The sequence below is a fragment of the Panthera leo genome, chromosome D3 (assembly GCF_018350215.1).
Source record: "Panthera leo isolate Ple1 chromosome D3, P.leo_Ple1_pat1.1, whole genome shotgun sequence".
Lineage (NCBI taxonomy): Eukaryota > Metazoa > Chordata > Mammalia > Carnivora > Felidae > Panthera > Panthera leo.
Window position 1 is genome coordinate 51,139,550 of NC_056690.1, and position 26,077 is coordinate 51,165,626.

Genomic DNA, 26,077 nt, shown 5'->3' on the forward strand with positions numbered 1-26,077 from the left:
GTAAATTGACTTCTTAGGAAATATAATCAGCAATATACAAAAGATCATATATAAGACTGAGATGAGATTATTTCAAAAATGCAAGCTTTTATTTTATTTTTTTTTAAATTTTATCTCATTTAATTCACTAGAGCAAAATGGAAGTCCTGAAACAAAATCCCCCTCCTTCTGGTTAGAAGGCAAACTTTATTTAGTTTTACTTTTTTTTAAGTTTGCATTTCTTTTCTAATGTTTAATTATTTTTGAGAGAGAGAGAGAGAGAGAGAGAGAGAGACAGTGGGAGAGGGGCAGAGAGATGGGGAGACAGAATCCCAAGCAGGCTCCATACTGTCAGCACAGAGACCAATGTTGGGCTCAAACTCAGAACTGTGAGATGATGGCCTGAGCAGAAATCAACAGTAGGACACTTAACTGACTGAGCCCCCCAGGTGCCCCTAAGCTTTATTTTTTTATTGAATGTAACATACGTATAGAGAAGAGCACAAATTGACTCGTGCATTTTCACGCAGTGAACACACATGTGCACCTAGCACCGAAATCGGGAACCAGGACAGTACCAGTACCATGGAAGCTCCCCAATGTCTTCTCTCCCGGTAACTACCTTGTCTGAAGGTAAACACAATCCCCCTCATTTATTTTCCCCTAGCCTCACTGAGATATTATTGACATATGTAACTATTGACATACGATGGTTTTTTAAATTGAGATATAATTGACATATAACATTGTATTAGTTTAGGTAATCAAAATGATTACCACATTAGTTAACATCCGTCACTACTTATAGATACATATTTTTTCCTTGAGATTAGGAATTTTGAGATCTCTTTGCAACATTCGAATGTATAATACAATATTGTTAACTATAGTCACAGTGTTGTACATTACATCCCTGGGACTTATTTGCCTTACAACTGGGAGTCTGTACCTATTAACTCTGTACAATTGTGGATTGTACCACATACAACCATTTCTCCCACTTCACTTCCCATCCCCTCACCTCTGGCAACAACCAGTGTGTTCTCTGTTCTCAGTCTGTTGTCATTTTGTGTTTGTTTGCTTGTTTGTTTAGATTCCATATATAAATGAGATCATAAGGGGTTGTCTTTCTCTGGCTTATTTCACTTAACATAATGCCCTCAAAGTCTATCCAATTTTTTACAAATGACTGGGTTTTCTTTATTTTTTATGGATGAATATATATACAATCACATTTTTTCCTATCCATTCATTGTCAATGTACACTTCAGTTATTTCCCGGTTTGGGCTACTGTAAACAATGCTGCAATGAACATGAGGTAGAGATATCTTTTTGAGAGAGTGATTTTTTTATCCATCAAATAAATATCCAGAGGAAGAATTGCTGAATCATATGATGGGTTTATTTTTAATTTTTTGAGGAATCTCTATATGCTTTCCATAGTGATTGTAAATTAGTATTTATGTTCCTGCCAAGAGACACAAGGATTGGCTTTACTCCACAACCTCAGGAACACTTGTTATTTGTTTTTGGTAAAAGCCATTCTAACAAGTGTGAAGTTGCATTTTATTGTGAGTTTCATTTGCATTTTCCTGATGATTAGTGATGTTGAACATCATTTCACTTGTCTGCTGGCCAATTGTATGTCTTCTTTATAAAAATATCTATTTAGATCCTATACAAATATTTATTTATTTATGTATTTATTTATTTAATTTAAAAAATTTAATATGAAATTTATTGTCGTATTGGTTTCCATACAAAACCAGTGCTCATCCCAACAGGTGGCCTCCTATACTAATTTTTAAATTAAATCTTGATTTTTGTTTTTGTTTTGCTATTGAGCTGTATGAGTGTTTTAAATATATTTTCAGTATCAGTCCTTTATGAGATACATGAATTGAAAATACTTTCTCCCATTCAATAAGTTGTATTTTGCTGTGCAGAAACTTTTTGGTTTGATGTAGTTCCACTTACTTGTTTTTGCTGTTGTTGCAAGGATATTTTTTTTAATAATTGAAAAAGTAATCAATATAATTCACCAAGTATGACCACCTGAGTGGCTCAGTGACTTGAGAGTCCACTCTTGATTGGGACTCAGGTCATGTTCTCATGGTTCACAAGATCAAGATTGAGCCCCACATCAGGCTCTGCATTGACAATGCAGATGCTGCCTGGGATTCTCTCTCTCTCTCTCTCTCTCTCTCTCTCTCTCCCTCTCTCTCTGCCCCTCCCTTGTGCACATATGAGTGCATGTGCTCTCTTGGTCTCTCTCTGTCTCTCTCAAAATAAATAAACTTTAAATATATATATACACACACACACACACATATATACATATATATGTATATATGTATCCACAAGTATATATATGTGTATATATATGTATTTATATATATACACATATGTATATATATATAATTCACCAAATAATGAGAAAAATCATAATGAAATGTCAATAGATGTAGGACAAAAAAGTGATAACAGTTGAATATCCATTTATAATTTAAAATTACCTGGCACTAAGAATAGGAGGTAGTTTCTTAATCTAATAAGTATATATATTTTATGTATATATGGTATTTAATGATGAGATATTAAAAGCTTCTACCTGAGATCTTTAACAACATAGGTACTCATTATCACTGCTTCTATTTGTCTTGGGTCATAGCCAGTAAAATAAAACTTAAAAGTAAGATGAATTAAAAAGGTAGAAATAAAACTCATTTAGTGTGTTTAGTGACTTCCTCCTAAAGAGTACAGTATGGGGGCACCTGGGTGACTCAGTCGGTTAAGCCTCCGACTTTGGCTCAGGTCATGATCTCACGGTTTGTGGGTTCGAGCCCCGCGTCAGGCTCTGTGCTGACAGCTCAGAGCCTGGAACCTGCTTCAGATTCTGTGTCTCCCTCTCTCTCTGCCCCTCCCCAGGTTGCACTCTGTCTCTCTCTCTCTCTCTCAAAAATAAATAAAACATTTAAAACAAAACAAAACAAAATAAAATAAAATAGTACAGTATGGAAAGGGGCAAATAAAAGTAACTTTATATATGAAAAACATGGCAAACACTACCCAAGCCAGGTGATCAAGGTCAGTATCAATGGTCATAAATCATTTAGATAGTATGTACCCTTGATATGATGTGATGAAAATACCATTTTTATCTCTGTGGCTTTCCTTCACAAATCTGATAACCCCAATGTAATCATGAGGAAACCATCAGACAAATTCAAATAGAGAGTCATCTAACAAAATACTGTCTAGTACTTCTCAAAATTGTGAGACCTTAAAAACAAGAAAAGTCTAAAGAAACTGTCACAGCGTAGAGGAACTTAAGGAGTCATAAAATTACTAAATGTAATACTGTATTTGGGATGGAGGTCCTGGAACAGATAACATACAGGTAAAAACTAAGAAAATCTTAATAAACTATGGACTTACATTAATCATAATGTATCAGTATCGGTTCATTAATTATGTGAACTATACCATACTAAACTAAGATATTAATAATAAGAGACAATGCAGTGTATGCAACTCTCTGTATTATTTTAACACTTTTTTCTGTAAATCTAAAAGTGTTCTAAAATAAAAAGTTTATTTAAAAATATATGCATAAATTTTACTTACAAAAAAAGTTATGTATTAGAAGGTTGCTTTGTAAATGTAAAGGACATTTCCTCCAGAATAAATGTTATAAATCTAGCTGATCCAGGTATAAGTATATGGTATGAATAAAGCTAAAAACTCATGAAATTGTTGATAACACAACCCCAAAATTGTGAGCTAGCCTCAGTCATTTATACATGACACATCATGAAAAAAAGTATCTTTCAGAAAAGATAAAATTAATTTTCCATCATCATTTGTATTATTTAAACTAGAATGGCAATCTTCAAATGGAAACAAAACCATTTTTATCATGCTTGGAAGAGTTGGCTTTTAAAATGAGTTGCATTAAACAGATTTCATTGTTCATCCTCTGGGAGTTTATTTATAACATTATTTATATGTCAACTTGATGTTGTTCTTTCCTCATAAAGCCTACTTAATTTGGAGTTAATTGGGTCATAAAACAAAATACAAACCAAAGGGGAAAGCTTGTTATATTTAGGGATGAAGTTATTTCTAGCAGGTGTTGGTAGAGAAAATTGTTGGCCATAGAAAGTTCAAGCACAAATTGAAACAAGACCTTTTTGTGACATTTATAAAGCATAAATGTTACATAGATTGCAATGAAAATTTAATGAAGACATGTAGAATTACTTCAAAGATTAACAAACTTACATTACTTTGAATAATGACAAATATTACTTATGATCCTTAGCCAGTGTGGTACATGTTGCTATATATTTCTTCAACTTATAATTTTTATTAATTCTAGCCTTAAATCTAAAACATACATACCATCATCTATCATTTATAACTGCTAAAACTATTTTTTCCTACATAAAAATATGGGACATTTTATTTATTAACATCTTATGACAAAATATAATTATTGGGTATTAGGAAAAGAAACTTCATGTCCTCTTATCATATTTCAGACATTTCCATTTTTTCTACAGTGGGAAGTCTTTGAGGGGACATTTTGGGTCTCTTAGGTCTCCTTATATTAGAAATGAGCTATCACCCACTCAGGTTTATTAGCTGCAGTACATTGTAGTTTATACCTTCCAGCACACAGTTCCACTTCCTCCTTTTAGAAAGACTCAGAATATTCCAATTCTGATATTTATTTTATTTTTGTTTTTATTTTTTGAGAGAGAGAGACCATGAGCATGTGTGCAAGAGCAAGCAGGGGAGGGGTAGAGGGAGAGGGAGATAGAGAATCTTAAGCAGGTTCCATGCCCAGTCTAGAGTCCCATGTGGGGCTCAAGTGGGGGCTAGATCCCATGAACCATGAGATCATAACCTGGGCCAAAATCAAGAGTCTGACGCTCAACCGACTGAACCACCCCAACCAACCGAACCAGTTCTGATGTCTAAACGGGAGAGATCATTCAGTTATAAGGATTACCCAATCAGTTTATTTCCAGACTGTTTTTCACAGCTTCTAGTCCAAGGTTGGACATGGTAACCAGATCTAAATAATGGCTTCTTCATAACCACAGTGATTCATTTAGTGATGAGAATGAAACATTGAGCAAAATGATTGTGTGAGAGGTGTGCAGTACCATGATTTTACATCTCTCTTTTGATCTTTGTCTCTCTGCTGCCTCTCTCACCTCTCTTTCTGCATATGGATGGGGGATCAGGTAGCTCCAAGAATTGTGGATGACCATGTTTCAACCACAAAAGAAGATAGTTGTGAGGTATAATTGAACCCACAAAAAATTAAGCAGAAGTAGGGAAATAAATTCCTTTCTTAATGACATCATAGACCTATGGACTTATACCAATCCTGAAGTCCACATGATGCCTAGCCTTCCTAGTTGCATTAGTACTAAAATCCTTCCTGATAAGGTGGTTGATGTTATATACAGTGGTAAGAGATCCAGAGTTCTGATATATCAGTGAACGGATCACAATGAAATATCACTCATATATATGTGCTGTATTTCTCACTTAACCTGTCAGTGCTGAAACAGGGTGAACTCAATTCTCTGTTTCTGCTTCCATGTGTGAAGATTACATGGGCAGAGCCTCTACAGCGATGAGGGAGACCCACAATTTCTCTCCTTCTCTCTACTTTCTAGAAAACCAATATGTGATACAATGAGTTTGGTAAATCAAGTTCTGTCCTGTGCACCCAACTTGCCACAAAGCAGGGTGCACAAATGTAGATTTAGGCAGGGAGTAGGAGACTCCCATTTTAGCCTCAAATCTGAGTCACATGCTCAGATCCAGCTTTATTAGCCCCGCCTCTACTTTGAGAATTCTGGTCACCTCCCCTTCTATCACCAATGTGTCTCATGACTCTCACGTGGTCATCAGTTCATTTTGTGCAGTTTTTTCATAGTTTAAAACCTAAAGGAAAAAGGGCGTTCAGTTTAAGGCCCATTCCCACACAATAAATTTATTTTATAATTTTGTACTAAGCTCAAAGAACTAATAACTGCAAAGGTACATAATGTATCAGCTACAGTTTTGGGATGTAAGGGTGGCCAACCACATTTGTGGTTCCCCTACTCTAATGTATCTCTTTTTCTATGCTGGATAACAGGGGAAGGATGAACAACCTAGAAGGTATTTCATAATAGTGACAGTTGGCCTTTTTGAGTGTCATCTACTAGGCAGACACAGTGCTCCAAACTATGCATATTTTCCTATCCTCACAGTAACTACTCCAGATTTGTTCAAAAAGGTTAAATAACTCGGTCAATAGCAAGGGAGTTTCACAGAGCTTGCCTCTCAGAACAAGCCTGAATTTCTACTGCGTTACTTGGAACAATAGAGACTTAAACATTTTTGTGCCTGCTGACTTTCTCATCCCCTAAGTATCATCAGTGAACGTCTTAGAACATATTGAATCTTTCACTTTCTTAAATTCCCCACAGCAACGCCCTAGTTATAACTCTCCTCATCTCTCATCTGAATTGCTGTTAGAACCTCCTTGAAGTTTTCATGCCTCTACAGGTTCCCTTCATCTATAAACTTCAATTCCATTCACTTACTGCTTGTATAACTTGGAGTAAAATACAAAACTCTTATGAATGCTTTTTCCCCAGATGTAAATTACATTTTACAGTTTTAACATAGGATTAGGGCCAGGTTTAAAAAAACAGAATTGCCAGGGACATTGATTGGCACTCAACAAATGTTATTTTGATTTTTTTCCTCTCCTTATACAAGAGTTCTAAAGCTTAACTGCTGAAGGCTCGTCTTACTCAGAATACTTTGGCAAATCCATATAACATACAAAATAAAACGCATGCTCTTTAGATTGGCATTCATGATTCCCTGCCATGAATAATGATCCCTTTACAACCGTACTACTTGTGGTTCTCAGATCATACCATGCATGACATGCCTTATACAGTGAGAGGTATTTTTAAATCTGCCTGGAGTTTTGTTCTTCTCTTCTTGTTAAAATCCAACTTATCCTTCAATGTTTACCTTATATTTCTTTTCCTTCAAAGCCTTTCTTAACCTCTAGACTAATTATATCCTCTGTATCCCCATAAAACTTGATTTTTTGGGTTCATTTTGATTTTGATTACATTTCCACTCCTAGAGTATATCTTCACTTTCCTCCTGTACATTGTTCCTAATAATTCCCTGATTAATATTTTTTGATTTCTGTTATGAAAAATATGCTTTAAAGAGTATGAAAAATTATCTGAATAATATTTAGCAGTCTTAAATGTGATGAAAATCAGATACAAGAAAATGTATCTTTCTGGAGAAGGAAAGACATCAACTAAGATCTCAGATTAAAGACTAATTTCCTTTACTGAGTTGTATGGAAGAAAGAGCTCATGATATGTTGATCTTCCTTTACACACAAATGGACTTTGAATAATATTTTTTAAATGTTTTGAGAATTTTGGAAAACTTTCTGTACATTTGTGGGTCAGTGAGGACACAGTGTCTATAAGACTACTTCAGAACCACAGAGAAGCATGGAGACATCAAATTTATCTGACTGACAGTATCAGCCTTCTCTGAAGTTTGATTATATAGCCACATGGAAAGAGTCTACTTATTTAATAAAATTATGAACATAAAAGCATTTTAAAATGCTGGTCTATACCCCATTTGAAGATAAAAATTATATCTGATACATTCCTCCACTGTAAGAAGTTAAACAACTAGCATGTAATATATTCATTCTCTTTATGAGGGGTAGGGTCCGGGGAAAGGAAAGAAAGAAAGGTCCTTGTCAGAACTTCAAGCAAATTTCCAATGATATATTCTCAGAGGAAGAGACCTGATCTGTTGAATGCTTTTAGCAGAACATCTCTGGGTAAAAGATTAACTAGATCCAGAATCTATAAGGCATAGCTCCTTGGAGAATCAGTAAGCTATATACTCTCTGGGGTATTAAAAGGAGATTTTTCATAATTTAAATGACTTCTGTGTGAAGTAACCACATGAAAATTACTTAGAAATCTCATTTATTATTCTGGGCCAGAGGTATATGTCCAATGCAAGAAGAATATTTTATTCACCATTTTAAATTGTTTTGTGAAGGAGAAATGTTATGATGTTTGATCTTCCATAGTATTGAAAATGAAAATCTTGATATTAATTTCTTCAGAAAAGATTAAAACTTTAGGTAACTGACAATTCAGAAATAAAAATATAAGTTGATCCAGGAGCCACAAATCCTGAGGTAAATATTACCCTTTAAAAAAATTTTAACGTTTATTTTTGAGAGAGAGCGAGAGAGAAACAGAATGTGAGCGGGGAAGAAGCAGAGAGAGAGAGGGAGACACAGAATCTGAAGCAGGCTCCAGGCTCTGAGCTGTCAGCACAGAGCCCAATGCGGGGCTCAAATTCACAAACTGTGAGATCATGACCTGAGCCAAAGTCAGAGGCTTAACTGACTGAGCCACCCAGGTGCTCCTGCTGTTTTTTTGGTTTTTTTTGTTTTTTTTTTTTTTTTGTTTTTTTGAGAGAGAGAGAGAGAGAGAGAGAGAGTGAGCAAGCATGAATGGGGGAGAGGGGCGGGGGGAGGGAGCATCTTAGACTCCTGCTCAACTTGGAGCCCAATCCAGGTCGATCTCATGACCTGACCTGAAATCAGGAGTGGGATGCCCAACTGAGCCACCCAGGCACCCAAATGTTACCATTTTTAAATTACTACTTACTAGGGACTGATTTTAAAGTAGAACATGAGTTTGGACTTTTAAATTGATCTGAAAATCACGTGTAGGAACACATCCAAAAATTTTTATTTTGCATTTCAAATTTACCTTTTTATTTTTTCCCAAGGAATTCAACAAGTCAATTTTTGCCTACAAGGATTCTATGAGCCTACCTGACTCCTGGGGATAGTACTATTTCTTCTAAACAAAACATGTGGCTTAGCTTTTTTTTTCTTTAACATGTTTATAATACCTCCTGATTTATTTTACTAGGAAAATATCTTTAATTAACAATAAAAATATAATATTTCCCCAAACATTATGCATTTTGAATGAAACATGAATAACATGTACATGAGTTAGAGCTATTGATAATATTTCACATAGACCATCACATCCTAATGAGTGAGTATATCCACTTACGGTAAAGGTAAATCAATGCCTCCAGCAAAGGTATGCATATATGTCAGCCCACTTGAATTATGCATTTAGTATATAACTCAAGAGTTTCCTAAACCCTTCATCAAAACTGGCACGGGAGAAAAATTGGCTCAGTATTTCTGTTGAAACTGGAAAAACAAAAGCCTGCTTTCCACCAATAGTAAAGTGAGATCAGGTGAAGTAGGTAATATTTTATATTTTGTATCTACTTTGACATTTTTATTTAAGAAATGGCATATCATCATAGGAATTTAAACATTAAAATACACTATAGAGATTAAGCCTTGTGAGAAGGAGAGTACGGTTTAGGATCCACTTACAAGAAATGTAAAAAGTGGATTGTGACTTCTGCTTCAGAGTAAGGTATAGAAACAAGGATTGGATGTACTCTTCCCCTGAAGCAACTTAGAAAAATAAGACAAATTATATGAAACAATGGTTTTTAAAACACTAAACATCATGCGACTAACAGTGTTCCTTGAAAGAGCAGAAACAAGGGAGGCGGGCCCTGTGATTGCTAGAGCTTACTGCCTTCAGCAGGAAGGGCTTGAGGAAGGAAACCCAAGCATAGCCCATTGGACTCCCAAAGTTGAGAAGATGGGGCTGAAAGTCCAAGTGATCAAAGAGGCTAGAGTTTGCAGAAGAGAGAACTGGAAAGGAGAAAGCTGTAGTGAGAGTTGTAAAGACAGAATCTGCCTTGAGTTTTCAGTAGAGTACTGATCAGTGCATACTTGTCCGGAAACTACCACAGGCTGGGAAAAGAATTTTCCAACACAGACAGAAAGGTAGCTAGTGCTCATAAAGAGCTGGAAATAGTGCCTGTTTTCATCAGCCACTCTAGAAAACCTTATAATTCACTGGACATTGGACACAATATACACAGCAGTATCTTACTTTAGTATTGGGGCATAATTAGCCCTAGACTTTATGTTGTTCTAGTCCTAATTAATGAGTCTTTAATTTTTTTTTTTACATTTATTCACTTTTGAGAGGCAGAATGAGACAGAGCATGAGCGGGGGAAGGACAGAGAGTGAAGGAGACACAGAATCTGAAGCAGGCTCCAGGTTCTGAGCAAGCATTCAGCATAAAGCATGGGACTTGAACCCACAAACTGTGAGATGATGAGCTGAGCTGAAGTAAGATGCTCAATGGACTGAGCCACCCAGGTGTCCCAGGTCCTAATTAATGAATCTTAAAAGCAAAACCAGAAAGGAGGAAGCTACTTCCAAGTAACTTAACTGCATCCCAGAAAAAAACGCTCTAGAATATTTATAGGAATAAAAGAAACCAGCACTCAAGAAAGTAAAATTATCAGTATCTGCAAAGGAAAACACCTTTTTCTCTGTACAACTCACATTTCTGACACTAGATGTGTGGGTTTTTCCAAACCAAGTAATTCTCCAAATCTTGGTACAGAGTGAATGTCCTACCAATTTAACTCAATTTTGACACTAACTGCCTAGAATTAGTGCAGACCCCGTAGGTTAAGGTATTAGTCCTATAAAACTGCCCCCCTCCCCTCACTTCAGATGTTAATTGCAAGTCCCAGGTTGTCATCTGTATTTTTAACAGACCAGCTATAAATTGGGGAGTTCCCACAACCAACTTCCTTAAGTTCAAGAATTTGCTAGAATGTCTCAGAGAACTCAGGGAAATGCCTGACTTACTGTTACTGGATTATTATAAAGGATACATCCCAGAACAACCAGATAGAAGAAATGCATAAGACAAGGTATGGTTGCAGGGGGCAGGAATGATGGAACTTCCATGTATTCTCTGGGTGTGCCACCCTCACAGCACCTTGACATTTTCACTGAACTCCAGTAGCTCTTTGAACCCCTTCTATTAGGGTTTTTATTGAGGTTGCATTATGTAGGCACAATTAACTAAATCACTGGCAATTAGTGATTAACTCAAATTCCAGCCCCTCTCCCTTCTCTGGAGGGGCAGTGAGGAGGGCTGAGTATTTCAACCCTCTAACGACATGGCTGCTTCCCCAGACTGTCAGCACCTTTGTCATTAGGAGCTTTCCAAAAGTCACCTCATTACCTTATTGACATAAACTTAGGTGTGGTTGAAAGAGGCTTATTATGAATAACAAGAGGTGCTCCTCTCACTTTCATTACTCGGGAAATCCTAAGGATTTTAGGATCTCTATGCCAGGAACTGGATGTGAAGACCAAATATTTCTCATATCACAGTATCACAACCTGGCATCCAATCAAAGATCATCAGGCTTATTAAGAAGCAGGAAAATACAAATATATTCTCTGTGACAGAATTATGCTAGAAATCAATAATAATATCTGAAAAATCTCTAAAATATTTGGAAATAAAAAACATGCTTCTAATATTTCATGGATCAAGAAGTAAGTGACTCAGAAAATTAGAATATATTTTCAATTGAATGAAAATAAAGACATAATTTATCAAAATTTGTGGAACAAAGCTTTGGAAGCTCTTAGAAGGAAATTAATAGAATTAAATCATTAATTTATATGTGGATGTGGCATGTAGCTTAAGAAGAGACATCACAGAAAGAATGTAGAAATACTCAACTGGTTTTGTTTCATCTCTTTTCACAAGTGTAAAAATTCTCCAAAGGATGAACAAATATCTATAAAAGAATATTCAATTTATAGGAAAACCTGTAACAGTTTAAATAATTTCAAGTCTTCAGACTCAGGATCAAAATATGTGGAAAGAATATAATTTGAAGATGTCATTGAAAAATCACATTCTTAATCCTAGAGAATATTTGGAGAAAGGAAGAGATGATAAAAATAAATTAAGCTTTAAAACCTGACAATGTGTAAACTGTAGAGGCCAAGGGCAGGATAGTCCAAGATGGAGCATTTTGGTATGAACATTATTTTGAGTTAAAAGTAATCAAAACTCAGCAGATGCGAGAAAATCTCTCTTCTTGGTCCTCAACAAATTACATCGGAAAGGAGAGCCTGTATCAGGAAGAGAGTTATTAACAGAGGCTCCTGTTCATCTAAGAAACTTATCTCTTCATGATAGGGGAATCTTTGTTTTTCAGAACATCTTTCTCCTGCTGGCATCCTTCCTCTCCTTTGCATCCTCTGACCCTACCCCTCTCCTTAGCGCAAATAAGGAGCCTCATTGTCTCTGGAATCTTGTGTCTGTGTGGATTCTCCATAGTACACTATTAAATTTGATTTTCTCCTGTTAAACTGTCTCGGGTAAATTTGATTCTAAGTCAAGCTGGAAGGGCCTTGAAAGGTAGAGGAAGGTCTTCCTTCTCAACAGGAAGGAATAACTAATCCTAAAGGAAGAAACAAAGATTCTAGAAGTAGAGGAAAGTAGACTATGCAAAAGACTGGCAAATTTGAGAATGAATTAATTCTGAAATGATTATTTGTAAGTACTTTTACAAAAGAAGGTACAGAGTTCTTAATATGTCATTATTAACATACATTTCACTTTTTAATATGGGTAGCCAACATATAATTAAGGAAAGAACTTTAGAATATACATTTCCACTAAGTAATAATTCTTAAGAGCAGAAAATAAATGTGGATTATAATAATTACTATATTAAAAATATTAATGGTAAAAATATTTTCAGCCAATAAAGGTAATTCAATTTTCCACTTTACTGTGTTGTCTTTTGGTCGATCACTAAAGTGATGTTAACCTGAATGGAAGTCTCTATGGCATAATATATAAGGTTCAATATCAAATACCAGTCATGAGTTTTGGAATTTTTATCTATGTGACTTCTAATGTATTTATAAGCACCTTGTTTATAATAGTTTCCATTTAATTTCATAGCTCCTTTCTAATTTATACTAAGATAATATTAGAATCAATAATAGGTAAATAAATAAATGTGATATGAAATTGTGTTTACTCAAAATAGGTTAATATAAATTCTGAAATATTCATTTCTCTATTAGCATAATACAAAAAATTTTAATAATATTTGAAATTACCTCATTTTTCCCTCATGACATTACTTGAAAGCTCAGAATTTTAGAACAGCATTTTTGGGTTTCTCTGATGTGGTAGGATTATAGGAAGATTACTAAAATAACATAAATATACAATATTATTATATATGGATTTTTCTATGGTAACTTTTTAATAGGACATTATTATACATAACAAATTAAATATTCCTTGAAAGAGTAAGTTAACTTCAGGAAAGCAAATAATTTTTATTAAGAATAAAAATATACATTTTACATTTTATTATAAATAAATGTAAAAAATCCAAGCAAGTTTCTTATTTACCCTTATAATAATACATGACTTCTAAGGACATGTCATCATTTATATATTTAACTTTTTACTCAGTCACTCAAGTATTAAAAATATCTATTGGAAATGAAAATCAAAATACGAAGTTCACTTACTCTTTGTGCAAAATCCTCCTTCTAATATACTTACTTCACATGATCAGGTTTTCTGTAAGTCCTGAAAGACAAAGGTATAGAAAGCAAGAGAAATAACCAATTGGTACAGGTAATAATAGAGTCACTTGTGCTGTTATTTACAGATACAAGCACTCTTGTAGTTGCCACCTTCCATGCTGACAAGAACACAGGTCTGCTGCTGGGATATAGTTATTGTTTTGTTCTTTAAATATAGCTATAACATCATTTCTGATACATATCCTTCTATGGTTATAACAAAGAAGATATATGAGAAGCCATTTATCTATATCGTGACTCTGGTAACACTCTTGCCTGTTGCCACAGAAACCCAGATCATGGTCATGCATTTCTATGAAAATAGGAAATAGGAGAATATTAAGACTTGCAGCTCCATTCTTTAGTTCTTGTTTCATGTTGACACAAAATCAGATCATTACTTGTTTTGACTGCCTTGTTTACATTACTTATATCTGATAGCCAACCATCATTTGTGTTTTACTCCATAAAAAGTATGTCTTGGCAATTTGCACATCAGCAAATGTAATTGAGCACATAACGTATTGAATTTTCCTCTAAAAATACATGCTGGACAGTTTCTTGTAATTCTAATGACTGCATCATTATATTGTAAAAATTATGATGCGATCTGATATATATACATAACCATTCAAAGCTAATACCTTAGAAGTTTTTAAAAACTTTTCATTGACTGTACCTTCAACTAGATTAAATTCATTTTTACTCCCCTTGGCAATAGTGGGTTTTGTGGGTCACGATAACTGGATAACTTTTTCTGATTCCTTTTATTGTGCTTCACATAACTAAAAAGTGTGAAAAGAAGGCTTGCATTCAGCTTGGCTTCATATTTTAGAGAAGTTTGTATTTGTAAGCAGGTCTTTTTGCTGTCTATTGTTTGAAGGCTAAAACATAAATCTTTCAATAGAGATAAAAATTGTTTACATCGGTGACCCATTTTCTTTGTTGCTAATGATATAAAAGCTCCTGGAAATTAGCAATTAAGACAGGCTACATAACAGTGAGTATATACCATACTATACATATTGTTTTGATCATCTTGCATTTGTACTTAGGAAATGATGTGACCATAAACTAAAATAAAAGTAAATCTTATTAAAGCCCTTTGTGTCAGAAAATTTTAGTATGGAAAAAAATAGAATTTATACATTTTTAATTAATTTTTATTTTTTTTAAATGTTTATTTATTTTTGAGAGAGAGAGAAACAGGGTGCAAGCAGGGGAAGAGCAGAGGAGAGGGAGACAGATTCTGAAGCAGGCTCCAGACTCTGAGCTGTCAGCACAGAGCCCGACCCAGGGCTCAAACTCACAAACTGTGAGGTCAGGACCTGAGCTGAAGTCAGTCGGTTAACCACCCATACACCCTTTATACATTTTTAAAAATTACAACTTTATTTAGCTAATTTGATCTTCAAGTCACCTCAGTTGTTTAATTTTTTTTAATTGTTGCAAAATTATATCTAATGAAATGCACAGGTATTAAGATTACAGTTTGATGGGTTTTGAGGAATGTACAGTCATGCAACCAGTATCTAATCAAAATTTTGAACTCTACTACGACACTAAAAGTTCCTTCTGTGCCTTTCCAGTTAATCCTCATCCATGCTCCTGCCTAGACTCAACCACTGTTCCTATTTCTTCCCCACAAGTTAGTTTTGTTCTTCGATACTTTCATGAAAGTGGAATCTTATACTAGGCACATGTTTTGCTCAACATGATTTTGAGATTTGCATATGTTATGTGAAATCTTCTTTTGTTATTGCTGTATACTGTGCCTTTGTATAAATATACCAGAATGTATTGCTCTAATCATGTGTTAATATACATTTGTGTTGTGTTGTTTCCATTTTTTTCTTTTTTATTGCTATTACAAACAAAGCTGTATTGAACATTCTTGTTAAAAGTGTTTATGACAAATACAAATTTAATTTCCCTGGGAAATTTTTACCTGGAAATTATTACTTTGGAAATTAAATACCTGGAAGGCGCACCGGTTAGTTATTTATAGCCTCTCAGTTCCAAATTCGAAAATTTGGCCTGCTTTGTGAAAATGGATCTGGGCCAATTAAAGATTTTTCCTTGGTCATTTTTACCATGTTAAGTTTTGTCAATAGAGGGCGCTAGAGAAGCATTGCAGGAGGAAGGTTTGCCTCTGGGTTCCAGTTAGCTTCTCTGCCTGTTTCCTCAGTGTGGACAGTTTCTCCAGCCTTTGCCTTCTGCAACACACGGAGCTTCCCCAGCACCGGATTCCTGCTGAATGGCAGACAGAGGCAGTCAAACCGACTCCTCTGGTGGCACACGAACCTGGTCAGTTTCGTAGGACAGTGTCTCCAGTGAGATACCTTTCCATGAACAAGTTTCCTCAGAACTTTGTTAAAACAACTGTATTGAGGCATAATTTATATTAAAAAAAATCCTTCACATATTTAATATGTATAGTTTGAGGACTTTGGAAATATGCATATACCTGTAATCCCATGACCCCAATCAAGGTCATACACAAAACCGTTATGCCAAGTGAAATAAGTCACAGAAGAACAGATATGGCATGATTCCACTTATGGTGAGACATCTAACGTAGTCAAACTTATAAAAGCAGAAAATAGAATGGTGGTTGCCAGGGGGTGGGGAGAGCAGGAAGTAGGAGATTGTCCAATGGGTATAAAATTGTACTTGTTATAAGATTGAATGAATTATAGAGAAATGCTGTACAGCATATTGTCTAAGTTAACAATATGCTGTTGTGTTTTTACCCAAGACTCGTGAGGAGTCCGTTTCCACCAAGTTCCACTGACATGAAAGGGTAACACTCTTCTGCCATCCAGTGAGCACCCTACTGAGTCTTCCCCTGAGAGGCGGGCATCACGTTTTTCGGGTGCTTATCTAAGCCCTAGGAGTAGTGGCTGCTCCTTCCATGTGCTGTTCCTGTGTTCTTTGGAGTTGTCTTTACTTGTCTAGTCTCTAATCCCTGGATATATTTAATCATTTTCCATTACACTTTCCTCTTTCAAATTTCTCATGATTTCTTTCCTCTGCTTGAACCAAGACTGACACAGAGGAGAATAACCAGATCTGATAGTAAGTACAAGTTTATTAGAAACTGCCAAGTGATTTCCTAAATCGGTTGTATCATTTTATTTTTTGTTTTTTTTTTTGTTTTTTGTTTTTTTTTTGGTTGTATCATTTTAAACCTCCATCAAAAATATAGGAGTTTTCTGGATACCCCATATCCTCTCTAGCATTAGGTATTATGCTGTCTTTTAAATTTTAACCATTTTAATGTGTGTGTAATGGCTGTTGTAGTTTGACTTTGCAATCCCTGAAGACCAATAACATTGAATATGTTTTCCTGTGCTTGTTGATCACTTATTTATATGATATCCTTTGTGAAATGCTTTCCAAGTCCTTTTCTCATTTTAAAAAAATAGGTTACCTTTTTATTACTGGCTTATGGGAATCTTTATATTCAGGATGCCAGGCCACTGTGAATATTTTCTGCTACTCTGTGTCTCGCTTTTTAAATTTCTCAGCTATCTTTTGAGAAGCAATTTTTTTTGAGAGAGAGAGAGGAAAAAAAAAGAGAGGGTGCACCTACAAGTGAGGGAGGGGCACAGGCAGAGAAAGAGAGAGAGAGAGACTCTTAAGCAAGCTCCACACCCATCGAGGAGCCCCCCTGGAGGCTTCATCTCAGGATGGTGAGATCATGACCTAAGCAGAAATGAAGAGTCTGACGCTTAACTGACTGAGCTACTCAGTTGTCCGGAGGAGCAGACATTTTTTTTTTAAGACACGTTTATTCAGACTATTACGTTTAGCAATCAACAACATGGGTGCCAAAAAAATTAATTAATGAATTAAACCCTTTGTTGGAATGCTTTACACTTTCCACAGAATAAAAATTAAAATAACTTGTTACATAGTTAGTCATAAATACAGCCAAGTTCCTTGCCCATACACACAAGTGTTGTCTAAAACATGTCTCCTTGGTAGCAGCTAGTCCCTGCCGCCATTGTGCTTGGCTGAGTTCACAAATCTGTTGTAACCTGTCGCTTCCGTGCCACTTCTCTGACTCTCCTCTCTCTTGCTAAGCTTTGTTTCCTGGCAGTAATTAAGACCTTCTGCCACTGCCACAGCTACTGCTGCTGCTGGAACCACCACAGCCACCTTGGTTTCATGGTCTGGCAAAGTATTGGCCTCCACCACCATAGGGGCCAGAGTTTCTGCCTCCAAAATTTCCTCCTTTCATGGGTCCAAAATGTGAACATGGACTGCTGTAATTGCCAATATCATTATAGCTTCTGCTACCTCCAAAGCTGCTTACTACCAAATCCATTATAGCCATCCTCACTGCCACCATATCTACCAACACTTCAACTGCCGCCAAAGCCACCTTACCCACTGAAGTTTCCTTCATGACCCAAGTTGCCTTCCCGCGAAAACCACCTCCATGACCACCACTGAAGTTTCCAGAACTATTCAACCTCTTTGGCTGAATTAAACCCTAGCCATCTCTTGCTAGAGCTATTCTGACTTTGCAGTTGTGGTCATTCACAGTATGGTATTTTTGAACGACAATCTTATCTACAGAGTCATGCTCATCAAATGTTACCAAAGCAAAGCCTCTCTTTTTGTCACTGCCTCTGTCAGTCATGATTTCAATCACTTTAATTTTCCCATACTGTTCAAAATAATCTCTTAGATGATGTTCTTCAGTGTCTTCTTTAATGCCACCAACAAAAATGTTTTTCACAGTTACTTGAGTACCGGGTCTTTGAGAATCTTCTCTTGAGACAGCCCTCTTTGGCTCTACAACTCTTCCATCCACCTTGTGTGGCCTTGCATTCATGGCTGCATCCACCTCTCCCACAGTGGCATATGTGACAAATCCAAAGAACTCTGGAGCACTTGGTGTTTGGATTTCTCATTACCACACAGTCAGCAAGCATTCCCCATTGCTCGGAATGGCTCCTTAGACTCTTATGGGTTGTTTCAAAGCTCAAACCTTCAGTGAAGAGCTTCCACAGCTGCTTCTGCTCTTTGGTAAAGTTTGATTTAGACATGATGGTGGCGGGAAGGCAGACTTAACCATGCTTACTCAACGGTATCCATGTGCAGAAAGCCAAAAGCAGACATTATTAATATTACTGAAGAGCAGGGGGAGACTGCGTGGCTCAGTTGGTTAAGTGTCTGACTTCAGCTCAGGTCATGATCTTGCAGTTCACAGTCCGAGCTCCACATCAGGCTCTGTGCTGACAGCTCCGAGCCTGGAGTCTGCTTCAGATTCTGTGTCTCCTTCTGTCTCTGTACCTCCCCCATTCATGCTCTCTCTCTCTCTCTTTCAAAAATAAATAAACTTTAAAAAAATTACAAAAATATTAATGAAGGGAAGTTTACAAATTTTTAAATTTTTAGTTAATTTTTTTTAGGTCATTTTCCTTAAGAAATTTTGCCTACAATGAGATCACAAAGCTATTCTACTATGTTTTCTTCCAGGTGCTTTATACTTCACCTTTTAAATTTTAGGACTACCTCAAATCAATTAATCTAATTAAGCACTCAACTGAATAAACCAATTGGTTAGATTAATTGATTAAGCTCTCTAAATTCATGTTTGTGTGTAGTGTAAATAATGGTCAAAATTTGGGTGTTTCCTCCATATTGCTGTCTAGTTGATCTAGCACGATGTAATGAAAAGACTTTGCTTTTTTCACTGAGTTGCATTGAGAACTTTTAATTCCTTTTCTTCCCTTATTGCCATTGGCTATATTAGCAGTGCAATTCTGAATAGAAGTCATAAGACTGGGCATCTTGTTTTAACCTCAATTTCAGGGTAAAAACATTCAATATTTTACTGTGAGTGTTTGGGTTGTTTTTTTGTTTTTTTGGTTTTTTTTTTTTTTTTTTGCTATATTATAATGAGGTATAAATGACATACTGTAAACTGCATATAATACAAGGTACCATGTGGTACCAAAGTACCATGGACATATGTATATAGCTGTGAGGTCCTTAGTAAACATATCCATCACCCTCAAAAGTGTCTATGTAATCCATCCCTTCTATATCTTCCATCCTTACTCCTAAGCAACTATAGATCTATTTTCTGTCAGTATTCATAAATTTGCGCTTTCTAGAATTTTATATAACTGGGGCAGTATTGTATATGATCTTTTTTTGTCTGTATACTATCATCAACACAATTATATATAGCTCCATCCACATTGTTGCATGTATCAATAGTTCATTGTTTTATTGATGAATAATATTCCATTATATGGATATACCATAATTTGTTCATCCATTGATCTTTTGATGAATATCCAGGTGCTTCCAATTTCGTTTTTATTATAAATAAAGCTGCTATGAACTTTCATGTATAAGTTTTGGTATGGATGTATGCTTTCTTTTCTCTTAGGTAAATGCCTAGTAGTTGAATGGTTAGGTCAGGTAGGTTTATGCTGAACTTCTTAAGAAACTTATCAGATCCTTATATCATCCCAATTTTATTATTATTTCCAAAAGGACTAAAGATTTGAATGTGGAATTATAACTTCAGAGGTTACAGAAGACAACATGGAGACTGTATAATCTTGGAGTGGGGAAATGACTTCTTTAAACAAGATATAGAGAGCCTAAAGCATAAGTTAAAAGTTTGAGCCTTTTCCTTGCATTAAAATGAAAAACAATCTATTAATCAGAACACTAAAAGTTAATCACAAAGTTGAAGAAGATATCTGTGTAGTGTGCACACACACCCACACCCACGCAAATATATATCTACAATAGATTATAATCTATATCATATATAATAAATTATTACAGAAGATATAAAAATAATTCATACACATGGCAAAGCAAAAGATAAACCAACTAATGGTCAAAATATTTTGACAGGCACTTCAAAGAAGAGGATATATGAATGTCCTCCACCAAAAGTGTTAAAAAATATTAACTGGCAAATTGGTATTGAAAAACTACAATAAAATGAAATTTCATCATCAAATTGGCAAAAAATAAAATGTCAAGAATATAAAATTTTGATGAGGATGTAGAGAAACTAAGACTGCTAATGAGAATATAAATTAGAACAATCACTTTGAAAAATAAATTAGTACAGTCTCATAAAGCTGAAGATGTGCATAGACACTATTCCAGGAATCCATCCTAGGAATTTACCCTGGAGAAAACTTCAGCATGTGCACCGGAAGACATACCAAAGAATATTCATGGCAGCATTGTTTGTAAAAACAAATTGAAGCAAAACACAACTCCTCAAAACAAGATGTTATCAATAGGAGAATAATGCATTTAACAGTAGTCCTACAAAGAATGCTACACAGAAATGAAAATAAATGAAATGCATCTATATATATAAAGGTCTCAGAAATATAAAATGTAGTAAAAATGCAAGCCACTTGGCTTATACAGCTAATACCATTTATAAAAATATCAGAAAAATAAAAAAAACTAAATAAGTGATAAAGTATACAAAGCCTTGCATCCTTGTATGTATTTAATATGTAATATGTATATGATATAAAACATATTATACTTTAATATAATATATAAAATGTTTAAGTTGTATGTAGTATAATATATATTATATAATTATTTGATATTATACACAAATTATATAATTTAATATATTAAATATAAATATATATTAAATTTATATATTTTTTAATCTATATTTATTTATAGATTTACTTAGTTTATATTTATTTAAATATAGATTAAAAATAGATTAAAAATAAAAATAGATTAAAATGAAGACAATGGAGTAATTTTTTTCAAAATTTCAAGGAAAATTTAAACATAGATTATTATATATGGCTAAATTCCTATGTAAATATGAGAGTGAAGTAAATATTCTCTGAGTGAAAATGCTTTAGAATTTTCATCACAAAAAAAGTCTGTTTTTGAAAACAGCAATCTTGAAGGAAGCGTTTCAACAATAAAGAAAGTTGTCTACATTAGGAATACTAAGCCATGGCTAGTAAGCATGAATTAAAAGTAGAGAAATTTGTTACAAAATAAATGAAGTAGAATTATATGTAGAAAAACAAGTAAATTTCAAGTTCTTAACCCTAAGTGAAGCAAATTAGGACTAAGAATGATAATGAATAGAATAATGAATATGCTCACCTAATACCACGTAAAAAGAGTGCATGATCTTCAAGTGTTAATATATATTGTACTAACCATATGTAAGAATGTGCTAAATTCTTTAGTGTGTATGTCTGTTGGCATGAGAAAAATCAAGGAGGAAAAAAGCATCAAGATGGCAGGAGAGTATCACAGGTGTGGAAGACAGAGAAAAGGAAAGAAGTCTTGTGTGCCCATGAAATGAGTTAATCACACTCAATTATGTGTATCTTAAGTTAAAAATAGCCAGTGGAATAATGAATCTATGGAGATGGACAATGAGCAAGTAAAAGAGAAGCAAGATATCACATGGAAAATTAATCAGGCCACATGATGAGAAGCCTTACTTGCCTTAGGGCAAATGGGATTCAGTGGATTTTTTTGAAGGAGAAGTAAGGTGTAGAGTCTCATTTTAATAAAAATCACTCCTTTGTGACATGGAGAAAGTCTTATAAGATATGAGAAAAGAGCTTAGGGCGAAACTCCGGGAACAACAAATTTAAAGGTTAGATGAGACAGAAGAGGCTTTGAGAAACAAAGAGAGGTGAGCGTAAAGGTCTGAGAGTGGGAGGAACAAAGGACAGGATGGGGTTCCCTGGGTTAAGGGTGCTTGCAGGGCAGAGAATGATCAACAATGTGCCTGGTGCCTCAGAAACATAAGGGCTGTTTTTGGACCTTGCAGTTAGAAGGCTATGGGTGAATTCTTCCCCTGCAGTTTCACTGTTTTGATGTGGAAGCCTTATTTTGTGATTCAGTGTGTTAAAAAGGAAGAAAAGGTCCAAAATAGAGTCACTAGCGCTAAGCCCGCATCACCAAACCAAGGCTCAATACCTAACCTAATTCAGCTTCAGCTTTCCCCAGGAATGTACTCTTAACCTGTCAGTTTGGAATTTTCTGGTCAGCACCAGTGAGGCACTGCCTCATAGGCCCTCCCTATTCCCCAAAGGTAGCTGAGGTAATCTGCTCTTTCCTTATCCCTTCCAGTTTGTATAGCTCCTTGGAGTTCCTTCCAGCTTGCTAGATGAGATGCTGCCCAATTCCTGAGTTGTAGAATAAAGCCTATTAAATTATCCAATTTATTCAGCTGAATTTTATTTTTTAATAGATGGAAGTGGGATTTGAAGAAGTAGCCATGGTAAATAGAATAAATTTAGTTTTATCTGAAAGCAAGAGGCAGAGGGAGGAAGCGATTCAAGGGTAAATTGAAGGTAATAACTTGCTGTTTTAAAATAGAATTTCCTACTTATTCCCAGAGTACATTTTTTAAAAGTCTGAAGGATTCATTGTGTTTGCCTTGCTAATGATAAATTTAAGTATTTATCTTTGGATGTAATCTCAACTAGCTGATGAGCTCTTGGAGGCCATGGATTATATTTTATTCATTATTTTAATCCCCATAGCATGTGATTTCTACATGTCTAAAAATCAAGAACTTGAAAAATTTTAACTCATCACCATATAGTATTTCATCTTTAAAATGATTCTCAAGTATTATATCTTCTCTTTGTTTTCAATGTTTATTTATTTTGAGGGGTAGCAAGTGAGGGAGGGGCAGAGAGAGAGAGAGAGAGAGAGAGAGAATCCCAAGTAGGCTCCATGCTGTCATGGGGCTTGATCTCATGAACCGTGAAATCATGACCTGAGCTGAAATCAAGAGTCCCCAAAGTAATAATTTCCAGGTGATAATTTCCAAAGAAAATTAAAATTTATATTTATTCATAAACACTTTTACCAAGGATGTTCAGCACACCTTTGTGTGTAATAACAGTAAAAGAAAAAAAAAAATGGAAACAACACAACACAAAATGTATCTTAACACAAGATTAGGTCAATGCATTCTGGTATATTTATACAAAGGCACAGTATCCAGCAATAACTGAGCCACCCAGGTGTCCCTCAAGTATTTTACCTTGAGTAGCAAATCTTGTTGGTAGTAAAGTGTGGCCTACCCCAAGTACATCTTTCCAATGAGAGGCAGCACAGTATAGAGCAGTGGTTTCCAAAGTGTGGTCCCCTCCTGGGAACCTGTTAGAAATGCAAACTCATGGGGCCCTATCTAGACACAGTGAGTAGAAACTCTGGGGCCTGGGCCCAGCAGTCTGTTTTCTTTCAACCCCTGGAGTTGATTCTAACTCGCCCTACCATTTGAAGACCACCCATGAAAAGCAACAGCAACAGCAACAAAAAATCCTTGGATTTAACCAAACCTGTTTGTCACATACAACCACATGCAGTCAGTGTGTTATTAAGAACTCTAGAATGGAGTTTCCTTAAGCAAGGGGTGAGGGGGGTGGGGGCACCTTGAAGAGTCATGATGAGAAGCCAGTGACACAGTGGGCGGAAGCATTTATTCTACTCTCTGCTACAAGGTCGATATTCAATGTGTATTTTCCTTAAATGTGTATTTAAGATACAATGTATTGCTATTATGCAATTATGTTGTCCTAGAGAAATTTAGAAATAACATGGTTAAAAGTTGGGGCAGGGGGGAGTATGGGAATTGATGTAAGCTGAGCATTTACTTTCATCTGGCAATTGTCCTGGGTTTTTTCCTAGTGTCATCTACGTTTGAAACAAGGTCTGTTTCACTTCAAAGTCTATTTTATTTTTAGCATCAGTCCAGGTACCTTTGTGCTAAGAATGAGTTCATTAATTCCAAAAACAAACAAAACAAAAAGATTTCTATAAGGAATTCCAGATTTTCACTTCAAAACGTCAAATTCTTTATTTTTAAACAGGGGTGCATTTAGGGATGGGGGCAGAAATATGCTATAGCAAAAATGCTCTAATAGCAACTTTCTAAATAAGGAAGATATATCTCATATTTGGGGAAAATAAAGGCACTGATGCTTGTTTGCCCTGTAAATGCGTTTTATTATCTGGAGAGGAATCGAAAGATAAAGGGATCAATCACAGGGAAAGGCATGCATTTTTCAGAGCTTTGTCTCTTTCTATTGTTCAGCTTTAGCAAGAGTATTAAAACAGCTCCCTATAAACAGCACTTATTCATACTGTTCACACTTTCATATAGCTTTCTCCCATCCTCTATCTTTAAATGCAAGGTCAGCTCTGTACTGTTATGAAGAAAACTGTTTTGGAATCACACCTCCCCCTCTCTTTCATGCCTCAGATATAACTCTGAGCCCTGTTCTTGAATTGACATACATTTAAAAACAATTCAGTCATGGACTGATCAGCTGATCTAGTGACACAGACCACAGCTTGCTCTTGCCATTGTTTCTTTGTTGCTGGTGGGCTTTTGTTTGAATCCTGCAGCATCAGCCCTGACTGCAATAATTGATTGACTGAGCTATGCCACGGGGCACAACATAACAAAGGAAGAAAAATATGAACAGTTAGCGAAAGAAGCCCTGGGAAAAGACATAAATAAAGGTAGTGTGCCCAAATACTGCAGTGTTTGTAGAATCCTCACCGAGGCAAGGAAACCAGGTGACGGTATCTTTATTTTAATGTTTGGGAGGTGAATTCAAGGAGAGACATTGTGTTCCAAGAGGCCTGGTAAGCCTTCAGATGATCATTTCCTAAGCTAATGGGACAAACACACCCACATATAGATAAATTCTGAACCTCAATGGCCTTTACAGTTTGTACTTCTTAGATAATATGGTAAGGAATATTTTAGAAAAGTCTATGGTAGACAATAGCCATCAAGTCAATAAATACAGACTGGCTACATCTCTGGTAACATTAGCATATAAATCCATTTGCATGAACCATTCAGAACTCAGCATTTAGCCTTTTCCATGAATTTGAATAAGACTTACTAAAATCCTTTAAACTTTCAGTGAGGTTTGTGTATACCTGAGGAAATCACAGCCTTTTAAAAATCTCAGGATGGGAAAGCACCTTAAAGGTCAGATTACCCCGTTACCTTGTAATGAGTTGTTTGGGAAAACGCAGTGTTATCAAGTTATGTCTATGGTAAACTCACACACAGTTGCTAATTGGGCAGAAGCTTAGCATCTGAGGCACTTTAATTGATGACAATTCATAGAGCAAGTTTCAGACAAAATTATTTAAACAGTGAAAAAGATCATTTTGAGCTCTCTGCCTTTTGCAAGAGGACACAGAGTTTATATTGTATTGAATGAGGAGATTTCTTTAAAATGTTCTTGTTTATACCTAAGTGGGCTGGTTTCTGAAGACTTTTCTTCCATCCTCCCATTTTTCCTTCCTTTTTTCTATTCTCTCGCTATCCCTCCTTCCTTCTTTTCTACAGGATAAAAGCCAGGTAAAAGCTAATTATGGAACTCATCTCAGGAATTGTTTAGAAACACACCTAATAAAGCTATTTAGTCTA

General features: G+C 35.4%; 1 pseudogene; it reads right to left on the minus strand.

Annotated features, from left to right (window-relative positions):
- Positions 1 to 15,731: 15,731 nt before the first annotated feature.
- LOC122203118 lies at positions 15,732 to 18,671 on the minus strand (annotated as a pseudogene).
- Between the last annotated feature and the right edge of the window lie 7,406 nt (positions 18,672 to 26,077).